Genomic DNA, 17,089 nt, shown 5'->3' on the forward strand with positions numbered 1-17,089 from the left:
ATGTGTCATCTTTTATGATCCAAACATGCAGGTGGATGACATATCAGATGACCATTTCTTTGCTGATGAACTGAGAAGGACAGCGATTGTTTTTCAAAACAGTATACCTCTACACACCACACTGGAGACAAGGCCTGTCATACCAATAAATGTCTCCAGTCCTATCAAAGATAATGACCTTGCGCAGGTACTCTCCAAATTGTGGACAAAAGGCCCTTATGATGTAGGCCTCGTCCGCACAGCAGTACCATTCAGAATAATTTTGAAGGAAGGAGCAATTCTGCCGAGAGTGAGACAATGCCCTCTATCCATAGAAGAAGAGGAGGGCATTGCACCTGTTATACAGGCATTGGTGGAGCAGGGAGTCATATACCCAGGTGTATCCCCCTGCAACACCCCAATTTACCCTATAAGGAAGGCCAAGGGAAATTTGTGGCGCATGATTCAAGACCTGTGCCCCCTTAATGACATAGTGATACCAGAATTCCCTGTAGTACCTGACCCTTCCATCATCCTAACCAACATACCCCAAGATGCTAAATACTTTTCAGTCATAGACTTGAAGAATGCATTTTTCAGCATTCCCCTGCACCAAGACAATCACTATTTGACTGCATTTTCCTATCGCGGTTCACAGTACCTTCATTCCTGATTACCTTAAGGGTACTGTGAGTCCCCTAGTGTCTTTAACAGGACGGTCAAGAATGACCTCACCAATTTTCAATGTGACAGCACAGTGTTGCAGTATGTCAATAACCTACTGATCTGTAGTCCAGCAGAGGAGCAGTGTAGAAAGGACACTGTGTCCCTGTTGTGTACCCTTGCTCAAAGAGGTTACAAGGTGGACAGGGACAAATTACAGTACTGCCAGGAAGAAGTTCAATACTTTGGGCAACTACTATCAGCATCAAGCCGCCGAATTATGCCCGGGAGAGCAGAATCCATTCGGCAGATGACAGAGCCTGAGACTGTGAAAGGAATGCAGTAGGCTTATGTAATTATGTCAGACAATGGGTTTTTGACTACAGTACTTTAATATCCCCACTGCTTGCATCTATCAAACAGGCGAAAACACAGAAAGACAGGATACCATGGAATACGGAGATGGAACAAACCTTCAGTAAGCTAAAAACAGAGATTACAAATGCACCAGTGTTAGGAACACCAGACTACAACAAATAGTTTTTTCTTTTTTGCCACTGTAATGGCTAGGTGAAGACGGCTGTCCTCACCCAAAAGTATCCTTTAGGCCACAAACCAATTGCATATTTTAGAGGCCTACTTGATTCTGTCATGAAAAGCCATTACCCTTGTGAACAAGCACTAGCCACAGCAGCCTTTGCAGTAGAGAAAATTGTCATGGGTGCACCTCTGACACTGTATGCTGAACATGCTGTATTTGCAATAATTCAGAAAGCTAAAACAACACTAACAACACGGACAGTATAAGGCTACAAGATAATATTATCATTACCATCCTTGTAGGTGGTTAAATGCCACATAGTTAATCCTACCTTCTTTGCACACCCCATTTAAGACACTGACGATGATGCCCATGATTGTGCCACATATACTCCAGATGAGTGTAGCCAAGCAGCAGAAGATCCCATTCCAGGTAGTGTTGTATATTTTGTGGATGGGTCTTCCACAATAGATCAGGACACAGGGGTAAGACATACAGGTGCTGCAGTGGTCAGAGCGATGCAGCACAACTCTTCAGACACACTGCAGATAACCGAACAGATAACTTTGCCATCTAAATATTCAGCCCAGGCTGCTGAATTAGTAGCTTTAGTGGCAGCCCTCAAACAAGGGGAAGGAGAAACAATAACAGTATACTCTCAGCCTATGTCACTACAACAGTGCATTCCAGCATTATGCGGTGAAACAGACGTGGATTTCTCAAGTCTGATGGAAGCCCTGTCATGCACCGCCCCCTTTTAGAGGACTTGAGACAAGCTTTAACACTGCCACATGCAGTTGCAGTAGTGAAATGCGCAGCCGACACTAATGGTCAGGATTTTGTGTCCCGTGGAAATGCCCTGGCTGATTGGGCAGCCAATGATGCAGCAACACTCCCTCTTAGTGACACACATACCACAGTTTTGTTAGCTAGTGAAACATTGACACCTTCAGACCCTTTGAATACATCCAGACATTACACAGAGACAGCTCATCTGCATATAAGAGAGATACAAGAAAATGCCCCAGAGCATGAGAAACAGTTGTGGGAAGCCAGAGGATGCACACAGACAGGAACAGATTTAATATACAGACAAATGTCAACAGGGAAGCCTGTCATGTCCCAAGCATTGCTACTGATAGCTCTAAACCAGCTACATCTTCCTTCACATACTCCTAGAGACAACATGTCCCTCCAAATACGTCAGGATTGGTTTGTCCCTAACTTACATGAGCTGATTACAATGTTTATACACACCTGCACAGTGTGCCAGCAGTATTCACCAAGTCCCACCTCTAAGGTAATAGCTTCCACAATACTTCGCCCACAAGGTCCCTTTAAGGAACTGCACATTGATTACATTGATATAATTGACAGATGCAATCGTTATCGCTATCTTATAGTTGTAGTCTGCCCATTCTCAAGGTGGATTGAAGCAGAACCTTGTGTTCACTGTGATGCCAAGTCTGCTGCTAATTTTTTGATCGTGAGGTAATACCGCTGTGGGGTGTCCCTGAGGGGATCAGATCCGACAAAGGCACCCACTTCGTCAATAATATCTTTTCTCACCTCACCACCTTGTTAGGAATAACACACAAATTGTCCTCAGCTTAACATCCGCAAAGCAATGGAATTGTGGAGCGCCTTTATGGCCTCCTCAAGAACACAATAAGTAAACTATGTGTGACATTGAAAAAGAAATGGCTATACTGCCTCCCATTAGCACTCTTTGCTTTGAGAAATACCCCAGGATCAGATCACCATTTGACTCCTCATCAAATAGTGACAGGTAGAACAATGAGCACATTTGTGCCATCAACTAGACATAAGTTGGAGTCTGAGAGTGCACCTGAAGTTGTACAAACTGAAATGAATGAATACATGTCTGAGCTAACCAAAGTTGCAAAGTTCTTCTCTAAACAGGTTACATGTGCAGCCAATAAGCGCGCCCACGCATCTCCTGTAAACAATCAGCAAACACCATCACCTTCGGGAACTTTAGTATATATTCCAAATTTTGTAAGGAAATGGAAGGACTGCAAATTCAATGGACCCTTCCCAGTGACAGACAGCACGACTACAGCAGTGAAAGTCCAAGGCCACAAACCATGGTACCACCTCCAGGACATCCGCCTGGCCCGACCATGCCATCCATTCCTTTGGACACTGAGCAGGAAATAGAGGGGGGAGAACAGGAGAAGCAACCGTAGTAAAGCCTCCCTCTAAAGCTCCAATATTAGACAATTCTTCTTTACAGTTATGTATTTTATGTTTGTTTTTCCTCCTCTGTGCACTGATATTGATGTTTTTAGCCCTTGGATATATATATTTTTTTTATCCTATATTAATTATTACACGCATGCGTAGAACTTTTGATAATGATATTGACCACCACCCTCTCCATACTGCTTTGTTTGATAATATGTGGTACCAGCACATGCATAGTATAGGCACATCCATGTCCAACACCAGTTGTTATGTATGCTCTCTAATCCCCCATGCTGCTGGAGTAGATAGATTGCATCTCCCAAAAGGGGTATCCCCAAACATTACACATTGTCTCCTGCACCTATTTTTATGCAGAATGAGAGCACAGCTACAACCAACTCACGTTAGTCCTGTTTCTGCACTGGTTAACACAACTAGATTTGACACCACTCCAGAAGTCCTACAAATCCTGACAGAAAAACAAGAGATAATGGAGGAGATATCAAAAATGAAGAATGCAGGGCAAAAAAGGTCTCACCCAGATTGGGAAAAAGGGGTATTACGTCAAGGTATTTTTGGAAGGTCTTACCCATCATCTGAATGTAGTAACTATTTAGCTAAACCTCTGCCCCCTGATTGCACAGGCAGGCCAGTTCTTAGTATCGCAGGATCAGTATTTGCCCATGATAAATGGCATACTGAGGCCAAGGTCATATGTAGAGCAAGTAGAGCAATATCATTATGGAATGGCACCGAGACACAAGGTCCACTAAGTTGTATTAAAATAATAGTCCAATGTCAGGAAATATGGGATGCAAACATACAGAGATATACATGGACAGGAACTACCATACACCCTAGAATAGCAATTAAATTAACACAGTTTTCTCTTTGTTTCAGAGGGAATGGGACAGTGAAGGTGGGGAGTAACCTCGACTGCAACATTACCACCTACAACACTGATATGCAGGGCAGCACCTCAAGCCTGATGGATCACTACTGGATGTGTGGAGTCCGGCTCCACATACAACTACCCCCGAACTGGAATGGCCTCTGCTACCTAGTGACTTTGCGCACCCCTCCCTGGTGATACCAGGTGTGGACATCTCCCAGTTACATGACCATCCCATGAGCCGTCCAACAACCTTGCTTCACCATTACCGGACAAAAAGAGCTGCTGAGTATTTTGGTACTGCAGTGTGGAAAGACGTTCCACAGGAACATAGACTATTTAATGATGCCCAAATCTTTTTTGGTAGCATCCTACCATTTATTCAGTCAAAAGCAACTGCACGCTGGCTGCAGAACACGCACTTTGAATTGATGAAGACCACAAATGCAACCGAAGATGAGTTCAATGCTATCAAGGAAGAACTCCAAGCCCTTAGGCTGATGGTAATGCAACACAGATATGTACTTGATTTAATGATGGCTATGGAAGGAGGGGTGTGTAAGAAGATTGGACTGCCCTGTTGTACTTATGTGCCAGCCAACGATGCTGACAATGGGACATTAACTCACGCCATTCAGACATTGCATGATCTACAAAAGAAAATGATCGATGAGGGGGGGTGCCCCTGATGGGTGGTTCGAGGGCTGATTTGAATGGGTGCCGTCCTGGATGTTGGGGTTGTTCAAGGCCTTGTTGCCTTTGATCGTGTTGATGTTCTTGATGTGTCTTATTTTTCAGGTAATAATAGCATGTTGCAAAAGGATGACAGCTAAATTGGGAGGGACAGAGTAGTGGGTATGTGGTGATTCCCCTAGTTTCATTAGTAGATGGGAAGGTAGGAAAAGTAGTTGAATAATCAACTAGAGGGGGGAATGATGTAGGAAGAATAGGAACACATCATATACATCACATACATACACCCAAACCCCAATACAAACATTTTAGGCTAGGGATAGTTGTAAACCAAGGTAAGTAGTGAAAGGCTTAATACGTGGCATGCTAAAAAAAGACAGACTGTGGGTTCAATAGAAAAGGCAGGTCATATTTAGGACAAACAAACAATTATTATTTAGAAAACTTATACACATGCTGCATTGTTAAGTTAGCTGTGCTGAAACACACAAGAGGCCCAAGCCACATTAGAATGAGAGTTTTTCTTTAAAGCTGCACCAACTGTTGCTTTCAAAATCTTCAATTAGCATGAACAAGGTGGAACAAAAGTGTGTATCCTGCCTTAGTGCAAGGGTCCTAAAAACCACAAGTCATTCATATCTTGGTGAGAGGAACTGTGTAAGGGTCAGATAAGTATTTGCACAAGGCAGGGCTACCGTGAGCATCATGTACCATGTATTCACTTGTGCAGAAAAGATAGAGATGCTAAATGACGTCAATGTTACTTACCCACCCATGAGGGGACCAGTAATCGTGCATGTGCTCTTGTCAAGAAGTGCCTCTCCCCTATTATCTTATCTGTACTGCTTGTTCTTGCTTACGTCAATGCTGAACTTGTAACCGTAGTTTTTTGTGTGGTTTTTACAGTATAAATACCACTGTTTTTGAACTAGAACTTTGAACTTCAGTCATGGCCTCTATGTTGAGACTGCCTGTCGTTCCCAGCTGAAAATCGATTAAACCTATATTACTTTGTCAAATTGATCTGTCTTATTTTATTAACAGATTTCCTTTTAACAATGTTTCAGGGAGCCAACCTATGTACTTTAGCACTGCTTAGCGGTGTGCAGAGTCCTAAAACCAGCAAAAACAGTGTCAGAAAATTGGAGGGAGGCAGGCAAGGGGGATGACCACCCTAGGCTGTCAGGTCTAACAGTTTTCATTTTCAAAATGTAATTTAACATTTAAGAATAAATTACTTATACAAAAATTAAACACAAAAATTATAAAAAAAACACACATAAAATAGTTGTAACAAACAAAATATTTAGACAAATACTTAAAACGAAAAAATTAAAATAATATAGAGTTTAACACTTCCTAACCAACCTCCCTGAAACCCAACAGCCCAAAAAATACCAAAAAATATATATTTTTGATTAGTAAATACAAAATGTGTAAGTCATATTAACAATGTTATTAACTTCAAAGAAATGTAAAAGCATTATATTAAATTACTTCCCACGGGGGGCATGGCCAAGCCGGCAATGATGGCGGATGCAAGCTAGGAGAGGTCCGCGTCCTGCCCAGCTCATCCGGCAGCATCCAGCGGCGCCCATACGGCAGGTGTGCTGAAGCGCTGCGGCACCCCGGATCGGCGTGATCTTGGGCACCGGCTCCCTTGGGCGGCGCGGAGTTGCACCGGGCCGGGCCTGCGAGAGTCTGCGGCCTGCGGGGTTCAGGTGAGCGGCAGGCGCAGGCTTGGCGTGGCGTGCGGCTGGAGTGCGGGTGAGGCCCGGTGGCCAGGCCTGTTGAGAGGAAGCGTCTGGGGGACCGCTGCCCCCCTGGGGACGACGCAGAGCCTGGGGAGCCTTACGCAGCGCGGCAGCGGGGACGGCCTCCTGGACAGGGCGCTATGATGGTGGTAGAGGGGCCTGGGCCTACCCGCCGCGCGGCCTGGATCGTGCTGCGTGCCTCAGGACAGTGCATCGACCTGAGGCACCTGGGGGCCTCATTTTGGAGGACTGCAGCCCGGAGTCCGGCGAAAGGAGGCGGTGTGCGGGGCCATCGTTGTTCGAGCTGCTCGTGCTGCTGCGCGGCGCCATCCTGGGGGCGCAAGCAAGCGGGCCCAGCCTTCGTCGAGCTGGTGGAGCATTGACTCGGACGGCGTCCAGAGTGACCTAAGGGCGGACTTGTTGCTGGTTTTGGCGCTGGTGGCGAGGAGCTGGTCCCCGCTGCACTGCGGTGTTGCGAGATTGGGCCATTGATCTGACTGACTGAGAAGGGCCGAGGGCTGACCTGGGAGGCCCGTTCTGCCACACGACTGCCACGCTTGTTGTGCTGCTTTCCTGGCTTGGTCCTCCTGATCTGGCTGGGTGCGCAGGTGGGCCCCCGAGTGGCGACGCTGGCTGTGTGTCGTCTGGTTAGTGGAGTGGTGCCAGTTGGAGACCACATAGATTCTTAATATGGCGGGAACGGGCCGCCTTCGCTCTCGCACTGGAGCCAGGAGGTCGCAGGACGCTGCGGCACAGGACAGCCAGAAGCTGGATGCTGTGCTGGCCGCAGTGGAGCACATCAGTGACTGGAGCGAGCTCACACATCCCTGGAAACCAAGATAGACAAGGTGGCTAGTGACCTTGTCCTACTGCACGCTGACCACCTCAACCTGGCGGACAAGACAAGTAGGATAGAGGGCGAGTGGATGAGCTGACTCCGGTGACATCTCGCCTAGAGACCAAAATGGGGGACGCGCTGACACGCATAGGAGAGTTGGAACGCCGTGTTGAAGACGTGGAAGGCCGCACCAGACGAAATAACATACGGGTGGTTGGATTATCAGAAGGTGCGGAGGGCCGTGATGCGGTGGCCTATTCCGAGAGCTGGCTTCGGGGGTTAGTGCCGGAAGGTACACTGACCCCATTCTTCTCGGTGGACCGGGCTCATCGAATCCCTATGTGACCAAGGCCTCCGGGAAGCGGCCCTCGTCCCTTTATAATTCGCTTGCTCCACTATGCAGACCGAGATATCATTCTCAATACTGTAAGATCCTCCCCGCCACCTCGAGTGGATGATGCGTAAATAATGCTGTTTCCGGACTACACTCTGGCGGTGCAAAGAGACCGGGCCTCCTACCTCCCCTTGGAGCGTAGACTCCGGGTGCTGCGCTTGGAGTACTCTCTCTTATTCCCAGCCAAACTACGCATCATAGCCGAGAACAAATCTCACTTCTTTACCACGCCTGAAGCGGCGTTGGAATGGCTGGAGTCAACGGGCCGCGAGGCGGAGAGGAACCCACCTGCATCGAAGAGTAGGCGCAACCGGGCGAGGCGTGGCCGTAGGGGAGGCGGTGTGACCACTGAGGCTGCAACGCACGCTCCTGACCTGAAGCAGCTTATACAGGAGCGGCGCGAGGTGCTGCAGTCAGTGGTGGCTATTAATGCTTCTTCGGCGGTGGCGGAATCGGAAACTGAAATTTCACAGCCTCCCAGCGATCGCTCTGCCACGCCGGACCGGCTCTCTGAACTGGGTTTTCCGGAGTGTCCGGCTGTGACCCCTGGTACTGCGTATTACCTTTTTTAGGCCCTGCAGGAGCCTACCTGAACGGGCCGGAAATGATGTAACTCTTCGCTTGGCATGAGCAGTGCGTCTGGTCGATAGAGATGAAATGCTATTCAATATGACAGATGGCGCGACTGCTAAAGCATGGGATACTTAGCGGGCATACTGTGCAGCTTTCGCCAGTATCGTAATTGTTTTAGATCACTATTTAAGAGCGCAGCTCGCCGCCGGCCCCCCCACTCTGTTATCCACTTTAGCCGGGTGACTGGCTTAGTGCGCGCTCATTTTTGTGTGACGTGGCCTACCCCACTCTCCTACAAGCGGAGAATTAATATGTGTGATTATTTTGTTGACTGTAAGAGTTGTTGGGTTTGGGCAGGAACCGGTTGTTCATCTGCTCTGATGGTATTGGTTTTGTTATGGTTATCTTGGAGGCTATACATAGGATGTCTGACTGGGTGCTGGGAATCTGCCATTGAATGCACAGTCTTACGCTTAAGGGCAGGGCGGGTAATGCATAGGCACGCTGACCTGATGCTGCCATGAACCTATATATTGCGATTACTTGGAACGTGCGCGGCATACACACGGCTAAGTGCAGGTATTCCATTTATTCATATCTTAAAAGGCACTCGGTCCACATAGCCTTTCTGCAGGAGACCCATTTGGCGCTCTCGGAGCTTCCTCGCTTGCAGCGCGTTGGAGAGGGCAATTATATGCAACAGGCCACTCTACCTACGCCAGGGGAGCCCTAGTCTGGATCAAGCCGGGTGTCCCCTTTGTAGCAGAAGACCAAATCATAAATATTCAAGGGAGATTCGCCCTGGTGCATGGGTGGCTTGCGGGCCGGGCCATAGTGCTAGGATCTATGTACGCCCCAAATGTGGATCAGAGCTCCTTCCTGCACACTTTGGCGGTCATTCTGACCGCGGCGGGCGGCAGTCGCCGCCCGCCATGCGGTTACCGCTGAATGGCCGCTCCGCGGTCAGGAGACCATGGAGGCCATTCTGGCTTTCCCGCTGGGCCGGCGGGTGACCGCTAAAAGGCCGCCCGCCGGCCCAGCGGGAAAGCCCCTGCAACGAGGAAGCTGGCTCCGAATGGAGCCGGCGGAGTTGCAGGGGTGCGACGGGTGCAGTGGCACCCGTCGCGATTTTCACTGTCTGCAGAGCAGACAGTGAAAATATGTATGGGGCCCTGTTAGGGGGCCCCTGCACTGCCCATGCCAGTGGCATGGGCAGTGCAGGGGCCCCCAGGGGCCCCACGACACCCGTTCCCGCCTTCCTGGTTCTGGCGGAAACCGCCAGAAACAGGCTGGCGGGAAGGGGGTCGGAATCCCCATGGCGGCGCTGCAAGCAGCGCCGCCATGGAGGATTCCCTGGGCCAGGGGAAAACCGGCGGGAAACTGCCGGTTCCCCTTTTCTGACCGCGGCTTTACCGCCGCGGTCAGAATAGCCCTGGAAGCACCGCCAGCCTGTTGGCGGTGCTTCCGCTGCCCTCCGCCCTGTCGGTCAGAGACCGCCAGGGTTGGAATGAGGGCCTTTGTCTCATCAATTGTCGGGTTGGATTGAATACCCTTGGTTACTTGGAGGGGATTTCAACAGTGTGCTAGATATTGACTTAGATCTTTCCTTCCCCCCATTGCCTACATCGCCTACCGTGGCAGCTGCGCGGGGGCTGGCCACCTGGACCCAAAACTGGCGCCTGATAGATATATGGCAGCAACGGAATGTCACAAACAGAGTTTACTCGTACTATTCTGCCCCGCACTCCCTGCATGTGTGTCTTGACAGAATACTCTGTACACAAAACTTGACCTCTGCGATCGTGGACGCGGACTATTTAGGACGCACGCACTCCAACCACAACCCACAGACTGTGCGGTTGGGCTGGGATATTTCCTCTCCAGCTGTCCCTACTTGGAAACTCAGACCTGAACTCCTGGAGGATGCAGCATTTAAAGCATTGCTAGATGCGGCGATCCCTGAATTTTTTTAACATAATGACGGCACTGCCTCCTCGGGCCTGTTAGAATGGGATGCCTTTAAGGTCTTCATCAGAGGCCACTGTATGGGGACCCAGTGGAATCTGCGCCGCTCAATAGAGCATGACCTTGCCCATATAGAACGAGGCTTGCTACGCCCAGAGAGGGAGGCTGCTCGAAGCCCCACAGAAGTGGCCCTGTTGTCCAAGGTCTGCGCCGAGCGCTTATCCCTACTCGAGCGGCTGTGTTGCTTGAATTATGCTGCTCACTCGGTGCAAACGCACACTTCAGCAGACAAGTCGGGCAGAAGCTATCACGGCCCAATTATGGAGATTCGCTCAGAATCTGGTCGCCTGCTTCACACACCCGTGGAAATACACTCTGCGTTTACGCAGCATTTTAGGATGTTGTACGTCTCAGCTGCGACTTCCTCCGAGCGGTCCTGCGCTGAGTTCCTCACTGGGGTGGAGCTTCCTTGCCTGATGGCTGACCAGAGGAATGCGCTGGAGGAGTCTCTCAACCTCACTGAGATTCAGGCCAGTATCAGTGAGCTGTCAGCTGGCAAGACACCGGGCACAGATGGTCTGCCAGCCGACTTCTACAAGGCATTTGCTTCAATCCTTGCACCCAGGCTACTCCGTGTCTATGAGGAGGCAGTGCAGAGGGGATTTTTGTCGGCATCCCAGAACGAGGCGATGCTTGTGTCCCTTCCCAAGCCTGGCAAAGATCCGGCAGAGTTGGGCTCGTACAGACCGTTGGCACTGCTCAACACGGATTTTAAAATACTGGCCAAAACCCTAGCAACGCGACTAGCGCCTATGACGCCGGGACTGGTGCACCCGGATCAAAATGGGTTTGTACCTGCGAGAGATACATCACACAACATTAGGTGGTTGTTCCGTGTCATTCGCTACGCGAGACGGGACTGGCCATGGGCGGGATGCCTTGTCCTCGACCTGGAGAAGGCTTTTGATTCCTTAGAGAGGCCTTACCTCTTCGGGGTCTTACAGCGGTTCGGCATTGGGCCCCTTTTTATTAGTATGGTTAAGCTTCTATACGCTAATCCTCAGTTCCGGGTCAAGCTGGGGGGCATTATATCAGAGCCAGTAAATGTGTGCAGAGGTACAAGGCAGGGTTGACCCCTTTCCCCGCTGCTTTTTTCCCTCGCCATGGAGCCGGTGGCGGCAGTTCTGCGCGACAGGGGCTCCTGTTGGGGAATTGCCCTGGGAGATGACCTGCACGTGGTATCGCTGTATGCCGATGTCCTTTTGCTGTATTTTAGGGATGTCACGCGAATTCCCCCAGAGGTTGGGACTTTGCTGCAGCAGTTTGCCTTGCTGTCTGGCCTCAAGGTTAATTGGTCTAAGTCATGCCTCTTCCCTTTTAACCCCGTGCTTTCGAACCCAGAGCTTTGTCTCTCTGGAAATACTGTTCCTTGGCAACCTCACACATTCAGATACTTAGGCATCTGTATTTACCACCATGAGGGAGACCTAATTGATGGGAAGATTAAGAGAATGGTGTCTTCCATTAAATCCCAGATGGCCTTCTGGCGGCTGCTACCGCTGTCGGTGGCGGGTAGGATAGCACTGCTAAAAATGATAGTCTTACCGCGCCTATTATATTACTTTTCCAACCTCCTGCACTATATCCCAGCCAGTTTCTTCAAGAGCCTGGAGCCCATGCTGAGGGAATTTATTTGGAATGGGGGCGCTGCAGAGTTGCGCCGAGAAAATTGCATATGTCGTTGGAGAAGGGTGGCTTGTCGGCCCCTAACCTGGAGCAGTACTACTTGGCCTCTCTGCTCCAGTGAGTGTCCAAATGGCTAGCAGGCCTTCACCTTACAGACACGGTGATCACTGAGGCCCCCTGGTCCCTCATGCAGGTGTCCCATTTATTTCATCTGCTCACACGAGCGGCGTTGCCGGGGCAGATCTTCCTCAGGGTGGCCTACAGCTGTTACCAAAGGTCCCTGCGCCTTACAGGGGGAACTGTCCCGTATGCCCCAGCTTTGGCACTGTTGGGTACTCCTCGCAGCCCCAAAGTTATGTCAGGTCCCGAACTACATGCGTGGCATGTGGTGGAGTTGTATACGCTGGGTGACCTGTACATGATGCTAAACTGATCACGTTCCCCGAACTGGTTCAGGAGACAGGCCTGCCTGCAGGACAGTTTCTACTATATAATTCGCTGTTGAGGTCTTTAGCATCTAAATGGGGGGACCTGTCAACTGCTCCCCCAACACATCTGCTGGTACAGTACATACAGGTGATGGGGCAGGGACGGCACCTGATTAGGTGGTTCACTGACGCGTTACGCACGCACACAGACCTAGAGTGCGCCACACTGCGTGCGGCCTGGGACACAGATGCGACCACCTCATTCACAGATGCGCAATGGAATTCTGTTCTCTCCAGCCACATTAACATACCACGTAACTCCAGATTTCGCCTGATACAATTCTATATCATTCATAGGGCATACCTCACTCCAGCTCGCATTAACAGATATTTTTCTCGTTGCGATGCAGCTTGCCCCCGTTGTTACTACATTAATGCAGATATGATTCACACGCTATGGTCCTGTCCATCCTTACATTGTTTCTGGAGAGCAGTGGTAGACTGCTTGTCGGAGTGCACGGAGCGCTCGGTTCAGTTTACATGGGAGGTCTGTGTGCTCAGTCTCTTTCCCAGGGGCACGCGACATAGAGCTGCTGCGAGATTTCTGGATCTAGGCTTGATAACAGCTAAGCGGCTGATAACCCGCAGGTGGAAGTCGGCGGATCCGCCAACTGAGCGGGCCTGGAAGTACTCATTCGAGATTTGGGCGAGTGCGGAGGGAGTGGCATTAAGACGGGAGGATGCACTAGGTTTGCGCAGGTATCCGTTGTCAGACAGCTGGGAGACGATGATGGCATGCTTAAAGGGCTCAGGATCGGACTCAGGTGTGGAGGAATTAGTCTAGCAGCTGTGGTGGGAGTGCCCCCAATCCAGACGTGGGAACGCGAGGCAGAGCGTGCCTGAGCACGGGTTGTTTGCTCAGTCTCTGCTTTTGAGAGTGTGGCTGGGTCCTATACAGGCGGCGGGTGTCTGCAGTTTGGATGTGTTCTCGTCGTATATTGGTACGAACGGGTGCAGCAGGGGGGTTTCTGCACACACTAAGACGCGCTCAATTCAAAGTCTATTACCTGTAGAAACAGCACTCCAGCGTTTGAACTTGTTCTTGTTGTTATCTATTGTTTGACTTAGTGGGGCATCTAGCGTCCTCCAGGTTATACATGAGTCTAAAAATTTCAATGCACGGTCATTTTCTTTTGCAGTCATGTATCAATAAATCCTGCTCTATTTAAGATCCGGCAGAGCGCATTCGAGAACTCCGCTTGGTAGTCTAGCTGTCGACTGTTTTGATGCCTACTTTCTCCTGATATAATTATATATATGATTGGTAATTGCACAGACTTATTATATTAGTGCTGATGTAAAAGTCAAATGTTACAGCATGGTTGTAAAAGAATAATAAACAGATTCTCGAAAAAAAAAAAATTTACTCCCCACAAATCACTGAAAAACCCAACATTCTGAAAAACAAATAACATCAAGCTTAAAACTATGGTGGTCATTACAACCCTGGCGGACGGTGTTAAAGCGGCAGTAAGACCGCCAACAGGCCGGCGGTAAACAATTTGCAATTACGACCGTGTCGGAAACCGCCAACAAAGACAGCCACTTTAACACTCGGACCACCACGGCGGTACAAACAAACAGCGTGGCGGTCACCGCCAACAGACAGGCGGGAGACAATGTACCGCCCACACTATTATGACAGGCCAATCCGCCACCTTTTCCGGGGCGGATTCACCGCGGATAAAAACAAGGCGGAAACAGGAATTCCGAAGGGAAAACGCTCACCTCTACACACCCCACGAGGAAAGAGGACACCATGGACCCGGAACTCCAAATTCTACCAGCGATAGTCTTCCTGCTCCTCTACCAGGAGCACGAACGCCGGCAGCGAAGACCACGGTGAGTACTGCACCTACGACACAGGGGAGGGGGGAGGCAGAAAACAGGGACACACACATGCAACACACAACACCCCCACCCACTACAACACACACACTAATGCATATTAATACATCACAGTTACACCCCCCAAACCCCCCGGAAGAATGCAAAGACAATAGAAAATGAGTGTAACCATTGTAATATATTAAAATCAAGTAGGAAGAAATATATATATACACCATTTACAAAATATATACCAAGCATAGTATTCCAGGTAGTGCTCCAATTAAGTCCGTGTAACACTGGGCCCACATGGTATGGGCGAGGCCCACACAAGATCCCCGACCATGATGGAGAGAACACTGCAGGGGCATCAGAGAGCAACTAAACAGGCACCTCAGGGGGAGGGAAAGGGGGGGCACCTCAGCCGGTTGAGTGCACGACGCCAAATCCACGAGGGGGCCACATGCCCACTGTTACATCCTGGGGAGTGCAAAGCCACAGTCTCTCAAGTCTCTACAGTGGGTGGGTTGCCCACTGCATTATTCTGGGGAGTGCAAAGCCACAGTCTCTCAAGTCTCTACAGTGGGTGGCTTGCCCACTGTTCCATCCTGGGGAGTGCAAAGCCACAGTCTCTCAAGTCTCTACAGTGGGTGGCTTGCCCACTGTTCCATCCTGGGGAGTGCAAAGTCACAGTCTCTCAAGTTTCTACAGTGGGTGGCTTGCCCACTGCATTATCCTGGGGAGTGCAAAGCCACAGTATCTCAAGTCTCTACAGTGGGTGGGTTGCCCACTGCATTATCCTGGGGAGTGCAAAGCCACAGTCTCTCAAGTCTCTACAGTGGGTGGCTTGCCCACTGTTTCATCCTGGGGAGTGCAAAGCCACAGTCTCTCAAGTCTCTACAGTGGGTGGCTTGGCCACTGCATTATCCTGGGGAGTGCAAAGCCACAGTCTCTCAAGTGTCTACAGTGGGTGGCTTGCCCACTGTTCCGTTCTGGAGAGTGCAAAGCCACAGTCTCTGTAGTGGATGCCTTTCCCCACTGGTTCTGGAGGGGGCCTTGTGCCCAAAGTGCTTCCTCCTGCTAAGGACAGAGGTAGTGGATGTGATACTCCACTGGTTCTGGAGGGGACCTTGTGCCCAGAGTGCTTCATCCTGCTAAGGACAGAGGTAGTGGATGTGATACTCCACTGTTTCTGGAGGGGGCCTTGTGCCCAGAGTGCTTCATCCTGCTAAGGACTGAGGTAGTGGATGCCTTTCTCCACTGGTTCTGGAGGGGACCTTGTGCCCAGAGTGCTTCATCCTGCTAAGGACAGAGGTAGTGGATGTGATACTCCACTGGTTCTGGAGGGGACCTTGTGCCCAGAGTGCTTCATCCTGCTAAGAACAGAGGTAGTGGATGTGATTCTCCACTGGTTCTGGAGGGGGCGTGGTGCCCAAGTGCTTTATTCTCCCCGTGATGGACTCACTAGCGTCAGTACCCTTGGCGCTCATGGGCCAGCGGTGCTTGAGACGGCGGTGACCTGTTCAGTGGTGCTTGAGATGGCGGTGCCCTGTTCAGCGGTGCTTGAGACGGTGGTGCCCTGTTCAACGGTGCTGGAGACGGCGGTGCCCTGTTCAGCGGTGCTTGAGACGGCGGTGCCCTGTTCAGCGGTGCTTGAGACGGCGGTGCCCTGTTCAGCGGTGCTTGAGGCGGCGGTCTCCATTGCAGGGACTCAGCTGCTGGCGGTCCTTCATGGCCCAGCGGGGCTTTTGCTGGCAGTCCTTCATGGCCCAGCGGGGCTGGCAGCCTTTCATGGCCCAGCGGGGCTTTGCTGACGGTCCTTCATGGCCCAGCGGGGCTGGTGCTGGCGGTCCTTCATGGCCCAGCGGGGCTGGTGCTGGCGGTCCTTCATGGCACAGCGGGGCTGGTGCTGGCGGTCCTTCATGGTCCAGCGGGGCTGGCGGTGGCCGCCTGGGCAGCTGGGCTGGTGCTGGTGGTGGCCTCCTGGGCAGCTGGGCTTGTGCTGGCGGTGGCCTCCTGGGCAGCTGGGCTGGTGCTGGCGGTCCTGTCCTGGGCAGCTGGGCTGGTGCTGTCGGTCCTGTCCTGGGCAGCTGGGCTGGTGCTGGCGGTCCTGTCCTGGGCAGCTGGGCTGGCGGTCCTGTCCTGGGCAGCTGGGCTGGTGCTGGCGGTCCTCTCCTGGGCAGCTGGGCTGGTGCTGGCGGTCCTGTCCTGGGGAGCTGGGCTGGTGCTGGCCTCCTGGGCAGCGGGGATGATGGCGGTCTTCTCCGCCGTGCTGCTCTTCCCAGACTTGCCAGGTTTCTTGTGGCCCTTCCCCACCTTGGAAGGTGTCACAGCTGACTCCACACTCCCACCGGGACCCCTGGGAGCGGCTTTGGCTGCTGGAGTCTTCCCCTTCTCCCGCCGGGCACTGGCCAACTTCTGATGCTTCACAGGTGGGGGACTGTCTGTGCTGTGGCTCCGTGCCACACTGGCTGCCCTGGTGGCCGGTGCACTCCAGATTCCGGTGACTACAGGCACCACTGGTCCCGGAGATGTTGTGGCTGAGGTGCTAGTTCGGGACCTAGGAGACGGACGGGGTGGTGGAGGTG

The sequence above is a fragment of the Pleurodeles waltl genome, chromosome 1_2 (genome assembly GCF_031143425.1).
Source record: "Pleurodeles waltl isolate 20211129_DDA chromosome 1_2, aPleWal1.hap1.20221129, whole genome shotgun sequence".
In the NCBI taxonomy this organism is placed as follows: domain Eukaryota; kingdom Metazoa; phylum Chordata; class Amphibia; order Caudata; family Salamandridae; genus Pleurodeles; species Pleurodeles waltl.